Source organism: Carcharodon carcharias, chromosome 19 (assembly GCF_017639515.1).
Source record: "Carcharodon carcharias isolate sCarCar2 chromosome 19, sCarCar2.pri, whole genome shotgun sequence".
Classification (NCBI taxonomy): Eukaryota; Metazoa; Chordata; class Chondrichthyes; order Lamniformes; family Lamnidae; genus Carcharodon; species Carcharodon carcharias.
In genome coordinates this window covers 4,953,110-4,978,105 of record NC_054485.1, presented here as the reverse complement: position 1 = coordinate 4,978,105, position 24,996 = coordinate 4,953,110, and the positions used below count along the sequence as shown (strand labels likewise).

The 24,996-nt window shown below is 40.7% G+C and overlaps 1 protein-coding gene across 1 annotated transcript in view; it reads right to left on the bottom strand.

The window, feature by feature from the left end:
* Window positions 1–4,760: 4,760 nt before the first annotated feature.
* Window positions 4,761–24,996, bottom strand: part of ahdc1 (AT hook, DNA binding motif, containing 1) — a 56,479-nt gene continuing 36,243 nt past the window's right edge. The window contains exons 5-6 of the mRNA XM_041213201.1: window positions 5,944–6,292; window positions 4,761–5,543 (exon numbers count right to left, since the gene is read on the bottom strand). The gene's annotated coding sequence lies outside the window, so the exon portion shown is untranslated. The remainder of the gene's footprint in view (window positions 5,544–5,943; window positions 6,293–24,996) is intronic.

Genomic DNA, 24,996 nt, shown 5'->3' with positions numbered 1-24,996 from the left:
TTCAACGAATCTGTTTCTTTATTAACAATGGTGAAAATAATAGACATAAGGTACATAGAGATGAAGGCTAAATTGAATGGTTTTGACCAAGAACAACTTATTGCCCTTTTGAGTTTTTACTTGATTGTCAAAGCATGAGGAGTTACAGCAAAGAATCACTTTTCTCAGCGGATACTTAACCCATTCCTCCCATGGCTGGTACAACGCTTGTTTATTATATTTTTCATCCAACTCTATTATCCAGAACTCCCCCTCTCTCAAACAGTCAACAGGCTAAATACAAGGTGGTTAACTGCTTATTATTGACCTGTGTCTCTTTCCTTGGTACTTTATAGTATTTCTGTCTGTCCAGAAGACATTGTTCTGTTCTGTGTATCAATGTAAAACCGAACACATGAAGAAATAAAAATTCACAATTCCAAACATTTGCCTGCTCACTGTACGAATAATGATACTGTTTGAGAGATACTCTGAGTTTCTGTATAATTTTTATCTTTAGCACCAAGAAATTGTTAAAAAGACTTGTTTTAATAATTTTGCTCGGAATGAGATTAACCCTTTACACTCCAAGTCCTGGATTGTTTTAGAATCACTGGATTTATTTTTAAATGATAAGAATTTTGTAAACTGTTTTCCAAAACCTTCCCACGTTTATTTCCATGGAAGCTTATCCTCTTAGTAACAATGGTTTCCTATGGGGTGTAGTTTTGCGATCCGAGAAACAACTTGCATCACTGGAAAAGACAATTCTTTTATCAGCTAGAATTCCGCTAGTGCAAGAAAGAAAATCTTTTAGCCATTTTTTTCTGTTTAGTCAGTATGTTTATACACAGAGGTTGTCTCATATATTTGCAATATTAACATACCTTTACTCCACTTAAGAGGCTGTGTGAACATTCCATGTTGATTTTCCTTCGTGAAGTTATGGAAAACTCTGCAACAGTATCCACAGAACATGTAATCAAGTAGGTGGGTGCTAGCACCTCCAAGAACTTTAAAGCCAAAACATCTTTATAACTCAGGGACCCATCTTGTGCCGTTCAGTTTTCTATTCCACTTATTGCTGCTACAAGCTGAACTGGATTGAGGTTTACAGCAGTACAGTAATTCCTTGCTTAATGTTATAGATGCATTCCTGAAAGTGCAACTTTAAATGAAACAACTTTAAGCAAATCAGATTTTCCCTTTACAACCAATGTGAAAGCTGCAGTTAGGTTCTGTAAGACCTTTCTAGTAAGATAAAAACATTAAAACATTATACCCTATAAGATGAAGTACTGTACATTCCTATATAGGTAAATGAAATAACTTATAAAATCAAATAAATTAAAAAGTATTAAAGAAATATGCTAGCTTTTCCTACTTACCTCTCGCTCACCACCTCTCCCACTGGCCGACTGTCCCACTTCCCAACTCTCTCCCACACACTGGCCTTTCCACTCTCACTCTCCGCTACCATCTCCCAAACCCTCACCATGAGTGCAGGCTCGGGAGAGGGGCGGTGAGAGGGAGGGAGCGAGGCAAGCTACAAGTAGGAGGGTTGGGGAAGGGAATGGTGAGCGGGAGGGTCAGGGAGTGTTGGGGAGTGGGAGAGGCCAAAATGGGTCACGCAAAGCTACGCTGACCCCAGCACAAAATAACGCTAAAGCAAAAGCCTGATGCTAAGTGGACGTACCAGTCCCATTATATCTACGATGCTCAATTGGAGTGATGCTGAATGAGGCAACTTAAAATGGGGACCTAACTGCATTTCATAGGCTGCAGCAGAAGGCTTTCTCTATAAGCAATTTGTAGACAGAAATTGAGAGAGCTACCAGTAGTAACTTGCATGAGGCCTGGGAGATCTTAACCCGCGGCCCTGATTTATGTACACCATTCGGACTCCTACCTGAAGCCAGGAATCAAAGTTGATGGCTGGGGGGCGGGGGGTATGAGGGTGAAGGCACTGCATCTACTGGGGCCCATCCAAACAGATCTGCCAGGTATGTAACAACATTGGTGAAGCCCAGGAGTCCGTGACTGGGTGAAAAGGGCTGGGCAAGAAAGGCCCTAAAGTATTCATGTCAGGCCAGGGAGAGCAATCCTGCACCTTCCTGGTCTGTAAGAAACATTTAAATATTTGAAAAAAAAACAAAGTTTCCTTTCACCAGGGTCCATGCTGCCACCTCCTTTTACTGACAGGCAGATAGTGTGATTCTTAGTCAGGTCCAACATGGCTAAAATGGCATGCATGTTCAGGTGATGTAATTGGGACTGACACAATCCTTTGAATCAGCACTCTGCTGTGCTGCTCGTGGCTGAGTCTCAGTAAGTAAAAACGGAGTGGGAACATGTTGCAAATGTGGCCCAGAGACTTTCTCCACCCCCTTTATCCTCCCCACCCTACAATGCTCTCACTGGAGTTAGGGTGCAAGTTAAACTCAGCCCTACAATTTTCAGTTCATAAGTGACTGCTGATGGAAACTGTTGGTCTAATCGTTTACTTGAGGAAATGTGTTGAGTAAAGTCTGTATTGCAGCAGCTATTTGAAGTAAAAAGAGTTTTTTTTTAAAATAACTATGGTCGACACCAAACTTGAACAGCTGCAGAGCTGCATTTCAGAGCATTTACACAGCACCCCTGTTGAGGGTTCATTCTTAACCAAATAAAAATGAGGAAAAATATAATTTATACTCTTAACAGAAACACACAGTATTATCAGAAATTCAATTACATACCATTTCCCTTCCGGGGAAATAAAACTTAAGTATTTAATTTATAAAATTTAAATATTTAATTTATGGCTTTTTGTTGAAAACAGTAGAGAAAGTTACTTCATCGCATCAATATCCACAAAGAGAGAGTTTCTTCATTTAACAATTTATGGTCGTGACATAAATTTATCTTATTTCCCGGCCAAAAGAAGACCTACAAATAATAATCTACAGGTCTGAAACTTTACAATGAATTTTAATAAGTACTTGAAATGTTTTTTTTAAAATGATAACCAATTAATAGTATGGGTAAATTGACGATTAAAATTATTTTCCAGTGTTGAAATTGAAGCAAGGATTGCAAGAGGGCCTTGGGATGTTTTATGTTAAAGGCACTATATAAATATTTATAACATTTTTACTGAAAGATTTATTGTTTGCACCTAATACAGAATTATTAGAATAATTCTGTGCTTTTAACTTTTTTCATCATTAAAAGAGAAACTCCATTCAGGCAGATCTACATACAGGTTAGCAATGACTTAAATCTTTACTGGAATATTTATCTTTGAGTAATATTTCATATAAACCACTCATCAAAATTAGGAGGAGAGCCTCTGAGTAATACTTAACAAAAGGCTGGTATTTAATAGGAGGGAAGCTTTCAAAGATTCGAAATGTTACACCCTAAAGCAACTCCAATTCATGATTGGTCTAACTCTCTCTCCTGCATCCCCACAATGCAGCAAAAAAGCCATTTGGTAAAGTAATAGGTTCAAGCTAATCCTTTCTGGTCACCCACATTAGTTGAAAAAAAAGATCTGACAAAAGCATCATAATTATAAAACTTATACAGTTTAGGAATTGCTAAAAAAAGAGACAAGCTGTCAAGGCTTTTTTGTCTTGCACTCATCATGCCAGAATTGCAAGAATACTAAATCTGAAAGGGAACACCAAATATAAACCGCATGAGAAAAGGGATCCGATTGGTTGGCATGTGAATTCTGATTGGTTGAGGTGGTGCCATGGAGAAGGGAATGAATTTAAACAAAGGTCTGGGGATAACTGTTCCCTGGTTCATTCTCCATTCTCAGTTATTGATTTAGCGATCATTTGTTTCACCTTTTTAAAATTATTGTCCAATGGACTTAGATGGCAAATGACTAATTTCTATGAATGTTTTATCTGCTGATGTACCGCCTTAAGGCCAACTACATCAATGGGCATATCAGGGGTGTGATTCTGCCAGAACCAAGGAAATGATCATCTTTCCCATCATCTTATTTTGTTGAGAAACATCAGATCATTCGCAAGAAGTACAGAGTCCATGGCTGGAGAATGCCTAAGATGCAACTTTCTACACACCAATGATTTACTGCCATGCACAATGGCACTATACTAGCACTAAGTAACAAGACAGAGTAATAGTCCCTAAGATCAGCTGGAATTAATTTCTATTAGTCAGCCAGAGTGGCACAGGGATACTGTAATTAATAGATCAGCAAAAGAGAGGAAAAATAAAATCTACAAAATGTTCCAGCAGCTGAGTCTCTGCCAGCTCAGGGCTCAGGATTTTCAGCTCAGAACCTCACAACCAACCTCCAAAATTAAGGATTCTGTGAAGCAGAACTGACCAAATCAACTGCAAAAATATCTACATGTCAACCATGGAAAGCCCTGATGGGAATAATTTTGACTCTTGAGAACTTAGGTCTTCTTTTCAAATTGCAGATGGAATTAATGACATCAGCGTGGCGTCAGCATCCACACAGGATACGTGACTGGTGATCATACTTCCTCTTAAGTAGGCCACGATAGCTGTGATGAAGACCATTGTATAAGCTCAGTGACAGAAGCAACTGTCCACGTCTTACATTCCACACTTGATGATTCTAATATAGGTAAGTACAAGTTATGCTCCAATCACTGGAGAAAGATGTGATTCTCGTCTTGGATACTGTCAATAGAGGGCTGTGCACGGATGTTATTTATTGTGCGTGTACGCAAAAATGTAAATCTTGAAAAGACAAGGGAAGAAGGGGTGAAGCAAGGAGAAAAGCTCATCTATGGTAATGCTGGTCTGTATTTTATGCGGACTGAACTAAACACAATCAGGCAGTCACTGAGTACAACTTCAAGAACACATAATGTGAAGACGATTTGTTTAAAAAATGGTTAAAAATGTTCATATTTTTCACACAAACCACTCAATAAACAGATCAAATCAGGCAAGTCAACAGAAATGACACCCTGAGCTTATTATCATCTGTACTCCGAAATTCATCATATAATACTGCATCTTACAAATAAAAAGTCCATACGAAATTGTTTTACAAAGATATATCTTTGGGTGCACACTGCATGAAGGCAAAAAAATGTGCTAAAAACCAACCTTGCAACCTCACAACAATCACTACAGGTAGGTACAGAATACAATAAAAACACATCTTAAATAAAACATTATATACATTAAATACGTTATAACCTTTTCTGTCATTCCCCAGGCAAACATTTCAGTGCATATTTGAAGCACTAGCTATATCGATATAAAGAATTTACAGATACATTTGTACAGTAACATGAACTGCTGGTGCCCTGATGACACATCTACTCCATCCTTGGTTAAATACTGTTTATAAAAACTGTACATTTTAGTCTTAAAAAAACATATGTATTTATAATAACACAACATGTATTGTCACTGCATAATGAGGTGACAAAAAATGGATCAAGAGCTGTTGACAGCATTGCAATTTCAGCGATCTTTGCTGACTCCAAGCAATTATAGAGCTGCCAAAATACACACTGTATGGCATATCAGTACCATGTTTCTTGTGCAGGTCTTGTACTCTGAAGGAAAAATGAGTTAAGAATTAGTGTGATTCTTTTCCCTTATTATCCCTAATTTTGCCACTGCTGTCATCAAAAATGTACTGTGCATTTCCTTTTCCCATCAAGTACCCGGGTTAAGGACAAACCTTTTAAATGGCATTTAGAACTTCTAACTTAGAGACAGCAAGCTCACTGATACTTTTGTGGTAAAAAATAAGCTCTAGAGACAATGAGGAATGGCATTTTAGCAAAAAATGTTGGTGACAATTTTACAGTATCTTAAATGGAATACATGTTAGAAAGCTTTATACAGTGCACTTTTAGATTTTGAAAGAGGAACCATACTGTTTCGAAAGCATTAAAATGAAAGATCACAAAATCAGAAGTTATATTTACACTGTACAAACATTATACGTACCAGCTGAATAAGTGCATCCAAGAACCTCATTTTTGTAGCTGTCTAAAAGATGGATTGTGTATGAGAGAAGAGTCAGCATTTTGCAGCCAGTTTTTCATATTTTTTCAAATGTGAATATAGCAACAGCTTCTTCACTGCAGTTCTCAAAGTGCAATTCCTCTGTCTGCGTTCTTCTGCTCACCTTCCCACAATTCTTTGTGATTGTCTCTGCAGGAGTCCATCTTATAGTACTCTTTAAAGCCGAAATGCAGTTTTCCTGAATAAGTCAGTTCACAACAAAACTCTCCAATGAATTCATGCAGACTATGTGCGTTCCTAATTGCTCCACAAAACCCTTGATCCAATCATCCTGAAAAAATTAATGATTTTACTGTATAGCACAGTGTCCCATGACAGGAAAAACAGCAAGTTCACAGTTTTCAAAAGTTGTACACATCTAATGTTACATTCTGCTATAACAATAAGATAAATATTTAAAAAACAGACTTGCATTTATATGTCTTTCATGCCTGCTGGATGTCTCAAAGGGCTCTGCAGTCAATGAAGTACTTCAGAAATGCAGCAGCCAATTTGCGCATAGCAAGCTCCACAAACAACAATATAACAGTTAGCAGATAATCTGGTTTTTTTTTGAAATGGTACTATGGAATCTTTTATGTCCACCTGAGAGGCAGATGGGGTCATGGTTTAATTTCCTATCTGAAAGACAGCACTGCTACATTCTCTCAATTATACACTAGAGTGTCAGCCTTGGTTTTTATATTCAAGACCTGGAACAGGGATTGAATCTAGAACCTTCTGACTCAGAGGTGAGAATGCTATTAACTGAGCCACAGCTGACACTTATTGTAACATAAATATATTGACAGAATTAATTGAAAAGTTTAACCACTCCTATCCTTCAAAGGAAATCTGTATAATGTGAATTGTTCAGTCCAAATGGTCTGGAACTGCTTTAGGGCTCAAGTCACAAGTACATTACTTATATTTATTCATATTGAGTTAATTTCTGTCTCTCCTCCCACCATGACTATTGAATGTTAACTTACAATCACTTCTACGCAGCAATTTTCCAATAACATTTCCTTGGTTCCAAAAATATATCCTCAGGTATGTAGAGCCCAACATCACTGCCAACATCAAGTTAAATAGTTCCTAAAATGTCCAGTTTTAACTGCCAGCAGTAGAGCTGTAATGTATCAGGATTTAAACTGAAATTGCTGTTGCTGATTCGAGAACTTTGGAAACACCGTTGAGGTTGTTTTTGGCTCCACCGAGTGGAAGAAAGTTCATTCAATTAGCCAGAACATGGTGGCATATCTAATTATCATTTATTGAAAAAGTTATTTTGCATAGGTTCTGAAATGGCACATCAGCTTAATTAAAAATACACAGGAGGAGGAGGAAACAGTTGTCAGAATACGACAGTAAATTTCCTTGCAGGGATATTATAAATGAATGATAGATATGAAAACATTACATTTTCAGTATGGGAACATGATTTAGTAATTTAGCCTCGTCAATGTTGTTACAATGAACTTAATAACTTTTGTTCTAGTTCTATTTGCCCAAATTCACTTTCCTGCACTTACAATGACCAATGAAGCCTTAGTAAAGGCTACAAGAAAGATCCGTAGTTTAATCTCAGCTCTTTATCAATGCACAGGTTGATTTATTCTCTTGTACACATGAAGTACCCCTCCCTAATCATCCAGGAAAAACTAGGGACACAATGCATGGGTAATAATTGGTAGCAATAGATATATCCTGCTCCTCTTTAATGCTGAATTATGAAGCAGATTCAGCTTTCTATCCATGAAGATAATACTTTTAGAGTACATCATTTTCTATTGGGTAGTTTTATACCACACAGATACATAATATATTTCATTGCCACAGTAAAATTATATAGTCAGTCTTCCTTGATCAATTAAGCATTTTGATAACCATGCTATACCTCATCAAACCATAATCAGGCTTCTTATTTGTGAGACATCTTGCTGTGTTAAGATATTATGGACAATAGTACAGTATTATTTTTAATAATGAATGTTTAGTTGTTTGTTAATTTAATTTTTATCTTCAAAACAAATACAGCCATAAATCTTGATTTAAAAATGGTTAACCATAAAGTACTTTTTCAGAAAATTGTCAAGATAATTATGACTTTGTAATAAAAAATTAATTCTCTGCATCATAGGCAATTTTAATTTTTTGTTGCAATTCTTAAAGTGGGTTTCCATTGTCTCCTTAACCATGTATCAATTCAAATATAGCAAAAGTTTAGTTAGAAAGTTCCATGATAGCCAAAAAAAATTAACCTCAACAGACATTTGTGCAGTAACAAGTGGGTTAAGAAACAAACAAAAATGGAACAAATTCAGGTGCCGTCTTCTGTAGTGACCACAAAGCAATGAAACTGCAAAATTTTATATTGATTTATGTAGGGGAAAATACATTAAGGGCCATAATTTCTCTGGGAATCTCAACAAAAAAAAATGAGTAAGCCTGGAAACACAATGGGTGTAACACAGCAAAGGGCTTTTCCTTGATTTTTATTGCTGCTTTCGAGTCTCATGCTCCCATGAAAAATATATATTCACAAAAATAACCTGAAATTTATAGCAACTGTTAAACTAAGAAGGGAACTGAAGTTCTGTTGCACTGTACACCCACCATAGGATAATTCAGCAAGGGATAGTTGCGAATTTACTACTTTGCAACCACAAAGGGTGTCATTGGGTATATGAATGAAGCCATTTATGCACCAAGCAAATTATGTAGCATCTCGAAATAGTAAAGTATATTACTCCAATATGCAATTTTGTAACCATTGCCAAAAAGTAATGCACATCAAGGGTGTATGCATGAAGCAATCAAATGTAAACATGATCTTAGAAGGCCTTGCTCCTTGGAAATATAAGCTATACAGTGCAACCATGGACGATAATGCTTTTGCATGATCCTTTTACTCTAGCAGAGAACAGGCGCAGCAAATGATCAAATGATGCTCCAGACTGCTTGTGGCGGGGTAGGGAAATCTACAAATGTTCCAGTGAAGCTGTGCAAATCTGTCTTGGTGTGGACTATGTTGTACAATACTGTACATGGGTTGAGGCTTCTCTTCGCAGGCTCGGATGAGGATCAGAACCCAGGCATGAAACGCCAGGAGGACAAATTGTGTGGGAACCACCAATAATAGATGGGCCGATGAAGACAGGTGCAAGAGGAAATGGAAATTATTTCCAAGGGCTTTGTGGGTTCTGACAGTGGCCACCATATTGGGTAAAGTGATGAACAGGAAACTGTCTGGTGATTTCCCTGTTTAATTTTGCTAGTTCCAGTTTGCTTTATGTTTGAAAAAAATCATTTTCTAGACAGATATAATTTTACTCAGTGAAAAAGTTCATGTGTAATCTGTCATGTATTTTCTATGACGTTTGCATCTTTTACTGCTGCTGCTGAAGGTGTAATTTTTTTTATTCATTCATGGGATGTGGGCATCGCTGGCTGGGCCAGCATTTATTGCCCATCCCTAATTGCCCTTGAGAAGGTGGTGGTGAGCTGCCTTCTTGAACCACTGCAGTCTGTGTGGTGTAGGGTACACTCACAGTGCTGTTAGGGAGGGAGTTCCAGGATTTTGGCCCAGTGACAATGAAGGAATAGTGATATAGTTCCAAGTCAGAATAGTGAGTGGCTTGGAGGGGAACTTGCAGGTGGTGATCCATCTACCTGCTGCGTTTGTCCTTCTTGATGGTAGCAGTTGTGGGTTTGAGAGGTGTTGTCTAAGAAGCCTGAGAGAGTCCCTGGTGGTAGCTTGTTGCTGAGCCAATTGATGAGTTGCTTGTGATTCATGTGACCCAGTCACTGCATCTTGAAATATCTCTGCTAGGTCCACTAGAATGCCAGAAGTATTGATGTGGATTTATTGCTCTCTGAGGCAATGCCTGGAGCTATTTCTGCAGCTGGAGGCCCAGAATCGCTGTAATTGTCTGAAACCTGCTCCTGTGTTTCTCTACGTATATCATTAATGTAGCTCAAAGTTTAATAGTGGACTCTTCAGATCCCTCATACTTGACAACAATTAGTCAGGAGATTTGTGGATCCTATTTTGACGTCAACACCTGTCTCTCTCGCCACTGGAGCCCAGCTACAAATGAAAATGAGTCTGGTCCCTGCATATCGTGAGGATTCTCATGAGGACCGAAGTTTACACCTACAACATGCAGTGGCTTGAATCACTACACACTGGGGCTTGGGAGCAGTGCTGAAGGGAATGGTGTTAATGAATGGCTGTAAAGCAGCAAGTGAAGAATCTGGAAGTATCATTTTGGGGTGAGGATAAAGAAGAGTTCCAGCATGAACCAGGAAATGGTCATTTTTGGGGGGGGCGGGTGGTGTGTGGGGATGATGGAGGACATGCAAGCATGAATTAAATGGGAGAAAGAGTGCTTGCTTGAACTGAGGTGTTACAGGGGCAAGAGTGCCAATTGAAATGAAAGAAGATTGCAGCTTTAACTGGTGGAGGTGAGAAATGCCACTTCAAATAAAAAAAACAAGTACAAATTTGAACTAGGTTTGGAGGGGAAGAAGAGTTCCAGGTTGAACTGAGGGGGAGAGTAAAGCCAGTTTACATTGAGAGGAATGAAGGAGAAAGAGTTGTCTTGATTAAAGGGCAGGGAATTATGTTGTATACAATAGGGTTGATTTCAAAGAAAGCAAATTACAGTGGATTTTGTAGATCTGAAATAAAATCAGAAAACGCTGGCAAAACTCAGCAAGTCTGGCAGCATCAGTGGAGAGAGAAACAGAGTCTTCTTCAACTCCAGTATGACTCTTCTTCAGAACTTCGGGTTGATTTTAATTCCACCTTCCCAGCGGAAACTAGGCATTATGGCCAGTTAAAAATGAGCATTCAGAAATGACCACTCAGATCCTGACTATTTGCAAATGTTACCTTGCAGGACTTTGCAAGCAGGTGAGGTGCCCGCCTGAAGCAAGTGTCGTCCAATTATATCAGTGATCCTGATGCAAGTTTAACAGGGGTATGAGCAGGGATGGCACTGTGACATTTGAACTTTGCTCTATAACTTGGGGCAACTCACAAGGAGCTTTTACCAGACTCCTTCCCTGGTTCCTTAAATGACTGACATCTCTACTCAGCCTACAATGCCAGTGACTTATGCTTCACTCTATGTAGCCCCATCTTCTAAATAATGTCTATCTGAGATGTTGCTTGATCCAAGCACTGATAATGATGTTTAGTGCTGTACCACGAAGAATTAGATTCCTCACACTCTGTAAAGGAAGCAGACAAGACATTATTAGTATCCAAGCAGAGCTGAGCATCTTCAATATATGGACTAAGGAACACTTGTGTACAGTGTTCGGACACACTCATGCAACAGTAGAATGCAAGATTAAGACGGCACATACCTTGGAGCTGGTGATCCTCCAATTTCTTGTAAATCATCATCTTCTACAGCCACCCTCCCTGTTACTGCCACCATATAGGTGTAGTTAAAGGCTGCTGCTGCAATTGTGGTCCTGTTCCCTTTGTTGCCCTTCTGTTGAGTGCAAGTTTTGCTTTAAACATAAGAGCAGTTGAATTCATAAATGTTTGGACCCATGGAAAGTATCCTAGCAGCACATCCTCTGCCATTCCGGGAGCGTAATGCCATTTGCAATGGCCTGTTTTAAGTTGCACTAAATTGTCCTGAACATTGAGTGACTACAGATTTTTTCATCCAAGTATAAGTGGACCTCTGTTGCAGGAATCAAAACATAAGCTGTTTTATGTAAAGGTGCTGATTCCAAAGTTGCCTGCGAATCATCAAAATCACAATTAATCAACAGTCAGTTCAATTAATCAATTGAAAATGATGTTCTCTCTCAGGAAATTGTTCAGCTCTCTCAAAAGACTGTATTGACTTCAAGGTTCCCACGTTTCCTGGCAGTACACCTCAAATGGCAATGACTCTGAAAATAAATACTATCTGACATGTAACAAGGGGGAGGTGATGTAGTTTTAATACTGCTGGTACATGAATAGTGGAAGAGTAGCTGGGGATGGGTGCGAAGTTATTTATGAGGGGCTGCATGTCTATGCAATGGGGGAATTAAGATCTGGGACATGGTCACATTAGGAAGATAGTTTTAGAATGTGAAATCATTGGAATGGTGGTGGCAGAGGTCGGGAACATTGAGGATGAGGGCTGCTCGGAGTGGGAGTATTGGAAGTAGATCCTGTTGATTACAAATAACTGAGGGAGGTTGAGAGGTACTGCTGTGAAAAATGGCACAGCCATGTCTTTGCCTATGAACAGGAACTGGATATAATTCTTGAGCACTTGCAGCACTTTAAAAAAAAATCTTTCATGGGATGTGAGCGTTACTGGCAAGGGCAGCATTTACTGCCCTTCCCATTTTACTTTTCATGGTTTAATGCAGCACAAAAAAAGACCATTCAGGCCATCATGCCTGTGTCAGCTCTTTTAAATATCACCTTATGTGGCTTAGTGTTAAATTTTGCTTGGTAATACTCATGTGAAGCCCCTTGGGACATTTTACTACATTAAACGTGTTATATAAATGCAAGTTTTTTTTTATATAGGACAGTAAATGTATCCTCTGACTTAACATATGCAATGCTACTGGAGATCACTAGTAATATATTGGATGTAGCATACAGTTTGTGAAACACTTTTCCACCACCTTACATATGTATTATACTGCTAATTATTGACTTTACCATAACTACCTTGCTTATGTTTCATGCCTCTATTTATAATGTCCTAGGGTCCTGTATGCTTTTTTTAAGAGCTTCTCAACTTGTCCTGCAGCAAAGTAGCTGACAGAAGTAATGCTAATGCCAGTTCCAAGGTCACATTCAGGACTGTGGTGATGGGTGGTTTTGTCACGGATAGATGGAAAACTGGAGAGAGGCGCTGACAATGAAAAGCTGTAAGATAGATCACATGAGGGTGGAAAGCACAGGTACTTGGGGTAGGTCCAAGAGTGGAGGGGAAGCAGCAAGCAAGAAGGAACAAGAAATTACTGTTGGAGGAAGGAGAAAAGGAATCTGTACTGAGGGCGAATGGGTAAGAGAGGGATGAAGGTAGTCAATTTGCAATACCCTACCCTTCCTGTCCCAAATAACTGACCAAGGTAATGCTTTATTAAAGTCACAGGGAAGCCCACCCACACCCACCACTGTAATAAAATCACATAAAAAATTCAACACATGGGTCACAGTCCAAATTGCAGCTGTTGCAACCAGTGTGCATGACAAAGTGTAGGTTTGTCAGGTTGGATTGAAGGAACAGGGGAAATATCAGAAACTCAGGTTGACATGACAGTTCAGGCAGCAGGAGAACCATCCAGCAAGAGACCTAACAGTCAGCTTAAAACAGGTGACACTGTAGAACAGTGTTTCCCAAACACCTTCCCACTGTGACCCCATTTTGAGGTTTCTAAATTGGCGTGACCCCAGACGCCAACAGAAACAAAACAGCAGGACAGTAACATTTAATATTTAATTATTAAAGTTCGCACATTAAAGATAAACACACAATACATCACATGCATTTTTAAACTATTTTGTGAAAATGTTATCATATTTATTCATCGGGCCTAATTGTACAGCTCCAGCTTAGAGAAAGAGTATGGTAATGAGAAGTTCTGGAACTTACTGCCCAGGGCCTCCCTTCCAGTCCCACCCCTCACCCCAACCCTCCAATCGTAGCATGACCTCCCTCCCCCATTCATTGATCTTTCAGTCAGGGTTCCTGTTGGTTGATGTAACTCCATCATACACGGGGTCACTTGAATGAATAGACTCATTGGGAGACAAGTATAAAGCATATGTAAGGTATTGGAAAAATGCTTCTGGGACCATATGCTACAGCCAATATATTACTCGTGATCTCCAGTAGCATTGCATATGTTAAGTCAGAGGATACGTTCATTAACCTACATAAACAGCAATTTGCACTTATGTTGCACTTTCAAGTTGTAAATGTCCAATGTTGCTTTACAGGAGTGTAACCAATCAAAATTTGACACTGAGCTGCATAAGGGATATTAGGGCAGATGACTGAAACCTTAGTCAAATAAGGTGTTAAGGAACGTCTTAAAGGAGGAAAGAGAAGTAGAGAGGCAGAGAGGTTTACAGAGTGAACTCCAAAGCATAGGGTGGGGGGCGAGGCCATGGAAAGATCTGAAAATAAGATGAAAATTTTAAAATCAAGGTGTTGCTTGACCGGAAGCCAATGCAGCTTAGCGAGCTTAGTGGTGATGAACCAATGGCAATTGGTGGGAGTTAGGGTACAGGCAGCAGTGTTCCTGATAAGTTCAAGTTTAAGGAGGGTGGAAGAGGGAGGTCTAGAGGTAATGAAGGCTTGGATGAGGGTTTCAGCAGCAGAGGAGCTAAGACAGGGGCAGGGTTAGGTGATTTTATGGAGGTGGAGAAAGGCAGTTGTAGTGATGGCATGTGTATAATCGAGAAACGGAATTATGGTGATTCAAAGAAATCAAATAAATTTTTATTGCAGTGCATTGCATTGCACATGTGTTAGATATTTTAAGCTCTGAATTCTGTGACTGCATTTGTTGTGAATCTCCTCCTGGGTAACAATGACCCCGGAAGCTTGACAGTTGGAATCTCTGCCCACCCGAGTGACCAGGGCTTGTCCTCTGTGAATATTCCAGGGTCAGCCACAGGCAAATTTTCTTGGGCTTGCAGCAGTATTTCTACCTGCATCAGTGACGGGGTACTGGGTAGGAGGTGGGGTCCTGTGAGGGGAATCAGGGAGAGGGGCTGAGGGACAGGAAAATCATAGTAACTGCAGGACTCGGTAACTGCAGTAGTTTAAAAGGGCTGCATTTCACAAGGAGAGAGAAGTGGGAATCAAATCAAGCCAGTCCTAGTAACTAGGGTGGGTCCTTCAGCCTTCAAATCCACTTTGCCATCCCGAGCAATGCTTGACACCAGTAAAATGCTGGCCTGACTAGCATCCGGAATTGCTGTGGGGCTAATAATGATAAGTATAATGTGTGACATCAGTGCATAATTATGGAGGCTGCTGTCATTGCTGGCAGAAATTTCCATCTATGCAAAAATGAACTGAGACTTGGAATTGAAGGTTTCTGATCCGTTCTGTCCCAAGGCCACTGCTGGAGAAGTGGAAAGGATTTAGAAAATCCTCCCTGATGTGTTGTTTGATAAAGACTGGAGCATTACAGTATGCAGAACAGTACAGTGGAGAATGTGTTATCATACTGCTCTACTTTAAGTATTGTTGAGGGAAAACAAAATGTAGGTAAAACAGAGAATTGAAAATAAAGCAGAAAAAAATGGTAAAGAGAAATTAAACAGATAGGTATCAAAATGTAACTAAAAGTAAGAAATCATATAATTGTTTTACATAATTGCAGAGGTTTATGAAAAAGTGGAATGAGATTTAATAGAAATTAGTATGTAATATGCAAAGTACTAAAAGTGTTTCCATGCAATGTACATATAATGTGTGCAACACTTGTGTACAGTAATTTGTACAATACTTTCAATATTTATATCAAGCATCTCATTTGCGAATTGAATGAAAATATGCACAGAACTAGTGTGCTGGAAGAAAATTATACTTACACCAGGAATATCAGGCAGAGGATGTGTTCTAAAGCAAAAGGTTAGGGCTTAGTGTTCAAGTAGGAGTTTTGCTTTCAAAGGGGATTGGAATATTGCAGCTTGTACTGTGAAGTTACAAGTGTGACAAGTGGAGATGTGGAAGAGCATTAGGGCACAAGGGAGAAGGAAAAGAATGGGACTCTGGATGATGAAGAAAGGTAACTGAATAGGTGGTAAGCTGAGAGTTTAGATTGAGTAAAGAAACGTTAAACAACAAAAGCAGATGTCGAGTATCTCCAGAGAGTTTGATACTGAGAAGTGACATGAGATGTGAGTAAAGAAGGATAATGAAGGAGCGAATGGTAAGGCAAACAATTTGGAAGATACTGGGGACAGGAGTCTTCAGATTTAGAATGGGTTTGAGAACTCCAGTTCAGTTGCAGGAGGGGAGTCAGGCGGCACAGTACAAGTGGGATGGGAAAGAAACCTTTTGACAAATTCAATATTCAGCGCAACCCAACAGAACCGCTCTTCTTTGTTCCTCCCTTTCCACTTTCCAACTGCTGCTGAAGCTGACCCCTACCTTTCATGCATAATTAACTTAACTTGAGGGTGTGTTTTGCAGTTTGTGTCACATTTGACCCAGCAACATATGCATGCCATTACAAAGACAGCCTATTTCCACTTCCGTAATATTGCTTGACTTCACCCTGTCTCAGCTCATCTACTGCTGAAACCTTTTTATGCCTTTGTTAACTCTAGACTCAACTATTCCAACGCCTTTCCTGGCTACTCGCCCACATTCTACCCTTCATAAACTTGATGTCATGCAAAACTCTGCCCGTCTCTTAACTTGCAGCAAATCCCACCCCCCTTTACCCCTCTGCTCACTGACCCACACTCACTCCCAGTCAAGCAATGGTCTAATTTTAAAATTCTCATCCTTGTTTTCGAATCCCTCCACGATTTTGTCCCTCTCTATCACTGTAATCTCCTCCAGCCCCACGAATTTTAAAGATATCTGCATTCCTCTCATTCCAGCTTCTTGGGTATCCCCAATTATAATTGTTCCACCCTTGGTAGACATGCCTTCAATTTCCTAAGCCTTAAACTCTGGAATCCCCTCTTTACACATCTCCACCTCATTCTCCTCTTTTAAGACACTCCTTAAAACCTAGCTCTTTAACCAAGCTTTTGATCATCTGCCCTAATGTGGTTCAGTGCCAAACATTGTTTGACAATGCTGCTGTGAAGCATCTTGACATGTTGCACTATATTAAAGGTGCTATAGAAATATAAGTTGTTGTTGTTGTTGTTGGCAGGGCTGTGATTGAGATTCTGAAGGTTCGCAGCAAAGCAGTTGTTCTGGAATCCAGCAGCCACAAGATGGGTCAGCCTGAAGTCCAGAGCAAGAAGGATGAATGGGAGTTTTGTGTATCTGAGAAAGCACCATCAGCTTTGCTGGTGTTGAAGGTGTCCTGGGAACTGCAGTAAGAGTCCCAAGACTTAAGAACACACAGGAGAGAATCCTAAAGTTGCGATCTCCTTATCAGGGGCTGTTGACAGCAATATGGAAGATGTTCTGGAGTTAAGCAGGACTAATGTGTGGTTAAAATGCCTGGAGGTGTTTCATCTGGAATTTCTGCCCCATGTTAACTGCAGAATATAACAACATTTCAATCTCTCAGCAGCAGGTATCAGAGCCCTGGCTGTGGTAACTATCGGAGGGGCTCAGTTTCTGACAAAACAGATGGTAGGGTGAGGGCTTGGGATTCAGGAACACAATGGAGGCCCAGACAGAGGGTGCCCTCCCACTCTCCACTTTTACCCCCAGCCACCACACCCCTCCCAAAACTCAGTCAATCTCTTACACACACACACACGTTCTCCAAACACTGGCCACGTTGAGCGGGGCAGCATAATAATGACAGAAATGGGAACTGTGGTCACAGAGGAAATGGGAATGGCTGGAGAGTGAACACAGATTTTGGGGCGGGAGAGCATTCTGAAAGCTGCTGACTGCGAGGGGGAGGAGTGTTGTCTGTTATCCTCCTTCTACACTTATCCACTATTTTGCTCAAGCGCTGATCTGGGAGGTAAGCGTTCAGCTTTTTAGCGTAATAACACATATAACATTACAAGTGCTGTAAAACAATTGTTTTTATTTATGGTCCTGATTCTGTATCTTGTAAGTAAAAATCTAACAAATTGTCCTCCTTAATAAGATGAAAATAGCATCAATCAGAAGATGAGCTCTGGTGAACTATGTATTGGAATTAAGGATTACGTTTGAGCAAGAGGCATGATCATAAGCAGTTGTTTCTGTTTACAGCACCTACATTTTTGCCATAACGGCAAAGATAAAAATGCTGGCAATCAGCCAAAACAGCAATGGGGGAGGGGAGGCTGGCAATGGACCTGAGCGTAAAACGGAAGGATTGAGTTTAAGGGGAATGATAAGGGTGGATAAAAGAGGAACAGAACTGATCTTTCTAGTGGCACACATGGACTGAAACTTGTTCTGTGCCAGCCATGCCCAAAGCAAAGACAGTGGGGCACTGAGCAGGAGCTGAACACACACAGAATTCCACATACAGTAAAAAAAGAAAGCTCTTCTACACATTTACCTTTCCTTTACAGCAAGCATCAACTGAAATTGAGAAAGGACTTGTCCAGTCACCAGTCACTGTTATTGAAAAATAAAGATCACCAGCTTGGGTGGGAAGAAGTTAAGAGGGGTTGCGCACCTGAATCCCTTCACATTCAAATATATGCAAGTATACTTTTTATCGCCACCTATCAGGGATGCATTCCATCCTTGATTCACTTTGCTGCAACTCTCCTAATCACCACACTTTGTCTTGTTTTTCTCCAAACGTTTGTAGTGGTCAAATATGATTTGGCCCACTCAATGACATCTTGCCACGCTGTTTGTGTCTCACAAAAATTAATTGGTGGCAACCCCATCTACATATGCCTCAAATGGATCTTCTCTTTTCATGGAAAGACTGTTATTCAGGACCCCTAGCTCCAAAGCACCACATTGGTTTTCAGAGGATTTTCATCCTTCAATACACTGAACAAAGTAAATGTCTCTGATGTTAGTTAAGGAAGAAAACTTACGAAATGTACGGAAACGCAGCAGCTGCTTTGCATTTAGCAAGGTCCTACAAACAGGAAGTAGATAAACTGTTTTAGTCATTTTGGCAGGACATGAGGTTCCTCTACTCCTGCTCTACTTCGAACGGTGTCATGGGATCTTTCGTGTCCATCGAGAGGATAGATGGGGCCTTGTTTTAATGTCTTACCTGAAAAACGTCAGCTCTGACAGTGCAGCACCCACTGTCAGTTGCATCAGGATAAATCATAAGATCAGGTTTCTGGATCGGGGCTTGAACTCCCAGTTTTCTGACTTGCAGGTGAGAGTACTACCATTGAGCAAATGCAAGCAGTTTAAGTGCTAGAGAAGTGTGAAAGCCAACACTATAACTCGTGTGCCCCAATGGAGTGATTTGCTTTTTTACTGTCACAGATTTGTGCAGCACAGAATCATCCACAGCAAAATCATGCTTATCTGCCATTTTGATTTGATCCATACAAAGCTCATATGATTCACAAAAGAGGATTCACAAAAGTCTTAAAGTTAATATGCCCCCAGAAAAGGATTTAAAAAAGCACAAATGTGCATTGCCAAGGAATGGCCTTCTATTGTTCTGTTTGATAGCAAATGTTTCAATCTGTCTCTTCTAAGTCGTTTTTTTTTTGCACATCTTGGAAAAAGGAGGTAAATTCACTTTTTGGTGCAATATTCTTCAGCCTAAAGTCAGCGCACTAACACTGGGGAGGTGGGGGAGGAGTAGATGGCAGGAGAGAATTACCAATGGACCCAGCACTTCAGAACTGTTCTAAGGCTAGTATTTTAAACTTAAATAACGGCAACTGTGTGGGCATGAAAGCTGAAGTGAACTGGGATACTAGGGTAGGGATGGATCAATAGAGAAGCAGTGGCAGACACTTAAGGGGATATTTCAGAATACTCAGGATAAGTCCATTCCTCCTGTAAAGGAAAATTCTGAGGGGAGAAGCCACCATCCGTGGCTAACTAAAGTAGTTAAGGAAAGCATCAAACTGAAGGAAAAAGCACAGAACTGCGCATCGATGAGTGTCAGGTCGGACGATTGGTCAGAATATAAAGAACAGCAGAACTAAAAGGTTAACCAGGAGAAAGAAATTAAGAATGAGAGGGGAAGCTAGCTGGAGATGTAAAAAACGGATAGCAAGGGCCGGATTTTCTCTTCGTCGGGCGGGCCGGGAGCGGCTTAGAAACTGACCACTGCCTGGTATCAGGCCTCGACCGCTGGCCAGAGGCGCGTGAAGGACGCACTGAATAGCTCGGCGTTGCCTGGGTGGGGGGGGGGGGGCGGGGGGGGCAGGAGGAGAACGAGAACGGAAGTGCAGGGGAGCATGCGCTGACAGCTCCCTGAGGGCACAGAGCTCCTTCAGAGCGCTGAAGAACTGGACGCTGACCAAAAAATAAAGATTTTAAAGATGAGATAAACATGTCCCCGCCTGTGACTCAGTCACATGAGGAGGGACATGTTTGAAAGGATGACTGGTTTTACTGGTTTTATATTTGCCGTTGGAAACCTCATCCCGCCCGTGGATGGAGTTTCGTAAAAAAAAAAATATGCAAAAGCCGCCCGGCCTATTTGCCCACCCACCGAACGGCTGACCGAGTCGCGAAAAATACAAATTAATTAATACTTTAGGGGCTTTAATAGTCTCTTAATTGTTGGCGGGCACGCTGCTGACTCTCGCATGTGCCTGCCGACCGAAAGATCATGAGAGTGTACGATGACGTCGGGACACTGGCCTGACATCATCACGCATGACTTCACACACAATCGGGTCAGGTGCATGCCCGCCCGACAAAATGTAAAATCCTGCCCCAAGAGTTTCTTCAGGTACTTGAAAAGGTAAAGAGTAAGTAAAGTGAGTGTTGGTCCTCTAGAAAGTGACAGTAGGGAGGTAATGGTAGATAATACGGAAATGGCGGATAAGATAACCAAATATCTTGCTTCTGTCTTCACTGTAGAGGATGCAAAAAATTTCCAGTAATAGCTGTAAATCAGGAGGTGGAAGGGAGAGAGGATCTTGGTGAAATTACAATCACTAGGGAAAGCGGTACTGAGCAAACTGATGGAGCTACGGGCTGACAAGTCTCCGGGTCCTGATGGGCTTCATCCGTGGGTCTTAAAAGAGGTGGCTAGTGGGGCAGTAGATGCATTGGTGTTAATTTTCCTTAATTTGCTAGATTCTGGAAAGGTTCCATTGGACTGGAAAGTAGCAAGAAGGGAGGGAGGCAGAAAACAGGAATCTATAGGCCAGTTAGCTTGATGTCTATCGTGGGGAAGGTGTTAAAGAGTCAACATTAAGGATGTTTTAATAGCTGGGCATGTGGAGAAACTCAAGGTAATCGGGAGGAGTCACCATGGTTGTGTGAAAGAGAAATCATGTTTAACCAATTTATTGAAGTTCTTTGAAGGAGTAATATGCGCTGCGGATAAAAGGGAGCCCATAGACGTATCATATGTAGATTTCCAGAAGGCATTTGATAAGGTGCCACATCAAAGATTATTGTGGAAAATAAAAGCTCATGGTGTAGGGGGTAACTTATTAGCATGGATAGAAAACTGGCGGCTGGCTGGCAGAAAATAGAGAGTATGCATAAATAGGTCTTTTTCTGATTGGGAGGATGTGACAAGTAGAGTCCCGCAGGGGTCTGTGCTGGGACATCAACCTTTCTACAATTTATATCAATGACTTAGATGAGGGGAGTGAAGACATGGTAGTTAAATTTGCAGAAGAAACAAAGATAGGTAGGAAAGTATGTTGTGAAGTGGACATGAAGAGGTTGCAGATAGATATAGATAGGTTGAGTGAGTGGGCAAAAATCTGGCAGATGTAGTATAGTGTAGGAAAATGTGAAGTTGTTCACTTTGGCAGGAAGAGTAAATAAGCAGAGTATTACTTAAAGGGAAAATGACTGCAGAATTCCGAGGTGCAGAGGGATCTAGGTGTTTCAGTACATAAGTCACAAAAGATAGTATGCAGGCACAGCAGGTAATTAAGAAGGCTAATGAATGCTATCCTTTATTACGAGAGAAACGGAACATAAAAGTAAGGATATTATGCTCCAGTTAATCAGGGCATTGGTGATACCACATCTCACATAATGTGGGTAGCTTTGGTCTCCCTATTTGAGGAAGGGTGTAAATGCATTGGAGGCAGATCAGAGGAGGTTAGTATGACACCTGGAATGAGTAGGTTGTCTTATGAGGAAAGGTTAGACAAACTGGGCTTGTTTCCATTGGAGTTTAGAAGACTGATGGGTGAGTTGAGTCAAGTATGTAAGATCCTGAACGGTACTGACAAGATGGACGTGGAAAGGATGTTTCCTCATGTGGGTGAGTCCAGAACTAGGGGGCACTGTTTTAAAATTAGGGGTTGCCCTTTTAGGACAGAAATAAGGAGAATTTTTTTTCTCTCAGAGGGTTGTGTGACTTTGGGACTTCCTGCCTCAGAAGGCGGTGGAGGTTGGGTCACTGAATATTTTTAAGGCAGAGGTAGATAAATTCCCTTGCCTAACAAGAATCTAAGGTTATCGGGGTTAGATGGGAATATGGAATTCGAAACACAAACTGATCAGCCTTGATCTTATTGAATGGTGGAGCAGATTCGATAGACCGAATGGCCTACTTCTGCTCCTATTTGCTGTGTTCAATTGTTGCAACCAGCACCAAACACTCCTTCATATTATATTCCTAGATTTTATTCCAGATATTGCACAATAAACACTACTTTGGGATCAATCTTCCCATAATCCAGCCATAAAATTCTTCCCCTTTTTCAGAAATAAAATTAAGAGTTTCCATCAGAAAATCTGGTGTTCTCCATGACGCAAGTTCATTTGCTTTGTTTTTGGATCAATTCCAGGCTACTTGTCACTTATTTACCAGCTTATCATCAATTGTTTTACAATCAAATCATCTTCCATTAGAGTGGTACTGAAAATATACAGAGAATTTAGGAAACTCTTTCCCCAAACCCTTATTTCTATTTGTTAATGCAAATCTTCTCAGTTGTTGACTTCTCCAAAGAAGCAATGACATGAGCTGTGTTAAATGGGAGCTCTGTGCACCCTCCTATCCCCTAACCCGTTTCTGTATTAATTATGTTGCTTTCATTAATTAATCCTTCAGCTGAAAGGTGGCCAGGATGGGTCAAAATTTTAATTTGGTGAGATTAGATTAAATACAACAACTTGAATTTATACAGCAACTTTATTATAATAAACCGTTGCAAGGCGCTTCACAGGAGGGTTATAAAGTAAAATTTGAGACCAAGCCACATCAGATGATATTAAGGAAGATGGCCAAAAGCTTGGTCAAAGAAATAGGCTTTAAATAGTGCCTTAAGGGAGGAATGCAAGATGGAGAGATGGAGAGGCTTAGGAGGGTATTCCGGAGCCTGGGGCCTAGGTAACTGAAGGTGCGGCCACCAATGGTGCAGCAGTTAAAATTGGGAATGCACAGGAGGCCAGAATTGGAGGAGGGCGAATATCTTGGTGGCTACAGAAGGTAACAGCGATACTGAAGGGTGAGGACCATGGAGGGATTTGAAAACAAAGATGAGAATATTAAAATCAAGATTTTGCTCGACAATGAGTCAAAGTAGGTCAGTGAGCACTTGGGTGATAGAGGAATGGGTTAAGGCATGGGCAGCAGAGTTTTGGATGACCTCAAGTTTGTGGGGAGTAGAATGTGGGAGGCCAGCCAGGAGTCCATTGTGAATAGTCAGGTCTAGAGGTAACAACAGCATAAAAGAGCATTTTTAGCTGAGACAAAGGCAAAATTGGGTGATGTTATGCTGGTGGAAATAAACGCTTATAGTGAAGGCCTGATCATGAGTTTGGAAGCTTATTTCAGGGCTGAATGTCATGTCAAGGCTGCAATCAGACTGACTTAATCTGTGAAAGGGCAAAGATTGGAGATTTAATCAGGGAACGGAGTTCTGCCTCATCTGGAGTATGGTGTCAAATTCTGGGCACAACACTTTAGGAAGGATACAACAATATTGGAGAGGGTGCAGAAAAGATTTACGAGAATGGTTCTGGGGATGAGGGACTTCAGTTATGAGTTCACATTGCTGTCAGTGGCTGCCGGTGGTGGAGGAAGTGTGTGTCTGAGGTGGTGACGGGATGCTAATTAAATGGGCTGCTTTGTTTCAGATGGTGTCGCGCTTCTTGAATGTTGTTGGTGCTGCACTCATCCAGGCAAGTGGAAAAATATTCTATCGTGCTCCTGACTTGCGCCTTCAGGGAGTCAGGGGGTGAGTCACTCACAAATATACAACCTCTGACCTGCTCCAATAGCCAAAGTATTTATGTGGCTCGTCCATGCAAGTTTCTGATTAATGGTGACCCCCAGAATGTTGACGGAGGTGGATTCAACAATGATAATTACGTTGAATGTCAAGATTGAATGGGGAAGTAGTTAGACACTCTATTGCGCAGATAGCTATTGCCTGGCACTTCTGTGGCACAAATGTCACTTGCCACATATCAGTCAAGCCTGAATACTATCCAGGTCTTATAGGGTCATTATCTGAGGAGTTGCAAATGGAACCGAATACTGTGCAATCATCAGCAAACATTCCCACCTCTGAATTTATGGTGGAGGGAGGGTCATTGATGAAGCAGCTGAAGATGGGCATTTTTTTATTCATTCATCCCTAATTGCCCTTGTTCAGGGGGCATTTAAGAGTCAACCACATTGCTGTTGGTCCGGAGTAACATGTAGGACAGCAGATTTCCTTTTAATGTCATCCCCATGAGTGAACCAGATGGGTTTTTACAATAGTCAGCAATGGTTTCATGGTCATCTTCAGACTTCTAATTCCAGGTTTTTACTGAATTCAAATTCCACCACCTGCCATGGTAGGGTTTGAACCTGGGTTCCCAGAACATTACACTGGATCTCTGGATTACTAGTCCGGCGACAATACCACTACGCCATCACCTCCCCCTACTCTGCCATTCAATAAGTTTTTTTTGTCTATGTTTAATTTACAAAAATTCAGGCATTGACCCGTTATCTTTCAAATCAATGGAATAATTGGAGGTGAAAGTAAACATCGTTAGGATCACTAAAGCTCAATTTCCATCCCTTAACTCCAAGGAAGTGGATTTGATTTAAATTCCTTTCCTTCTCAACTTTTGTTTTTGTTTGTGTGTTGGGGACGAGGGGTGGGGGGTAGAGAAACAGTTTCTTCTTCCAGGAATAAGTGCCAGGAAAATAAGCGCTATGATCTAATTTGGAATCGTCTTTGTAATTCATTTTCAACATAAGACAGTACAACACTCAGAT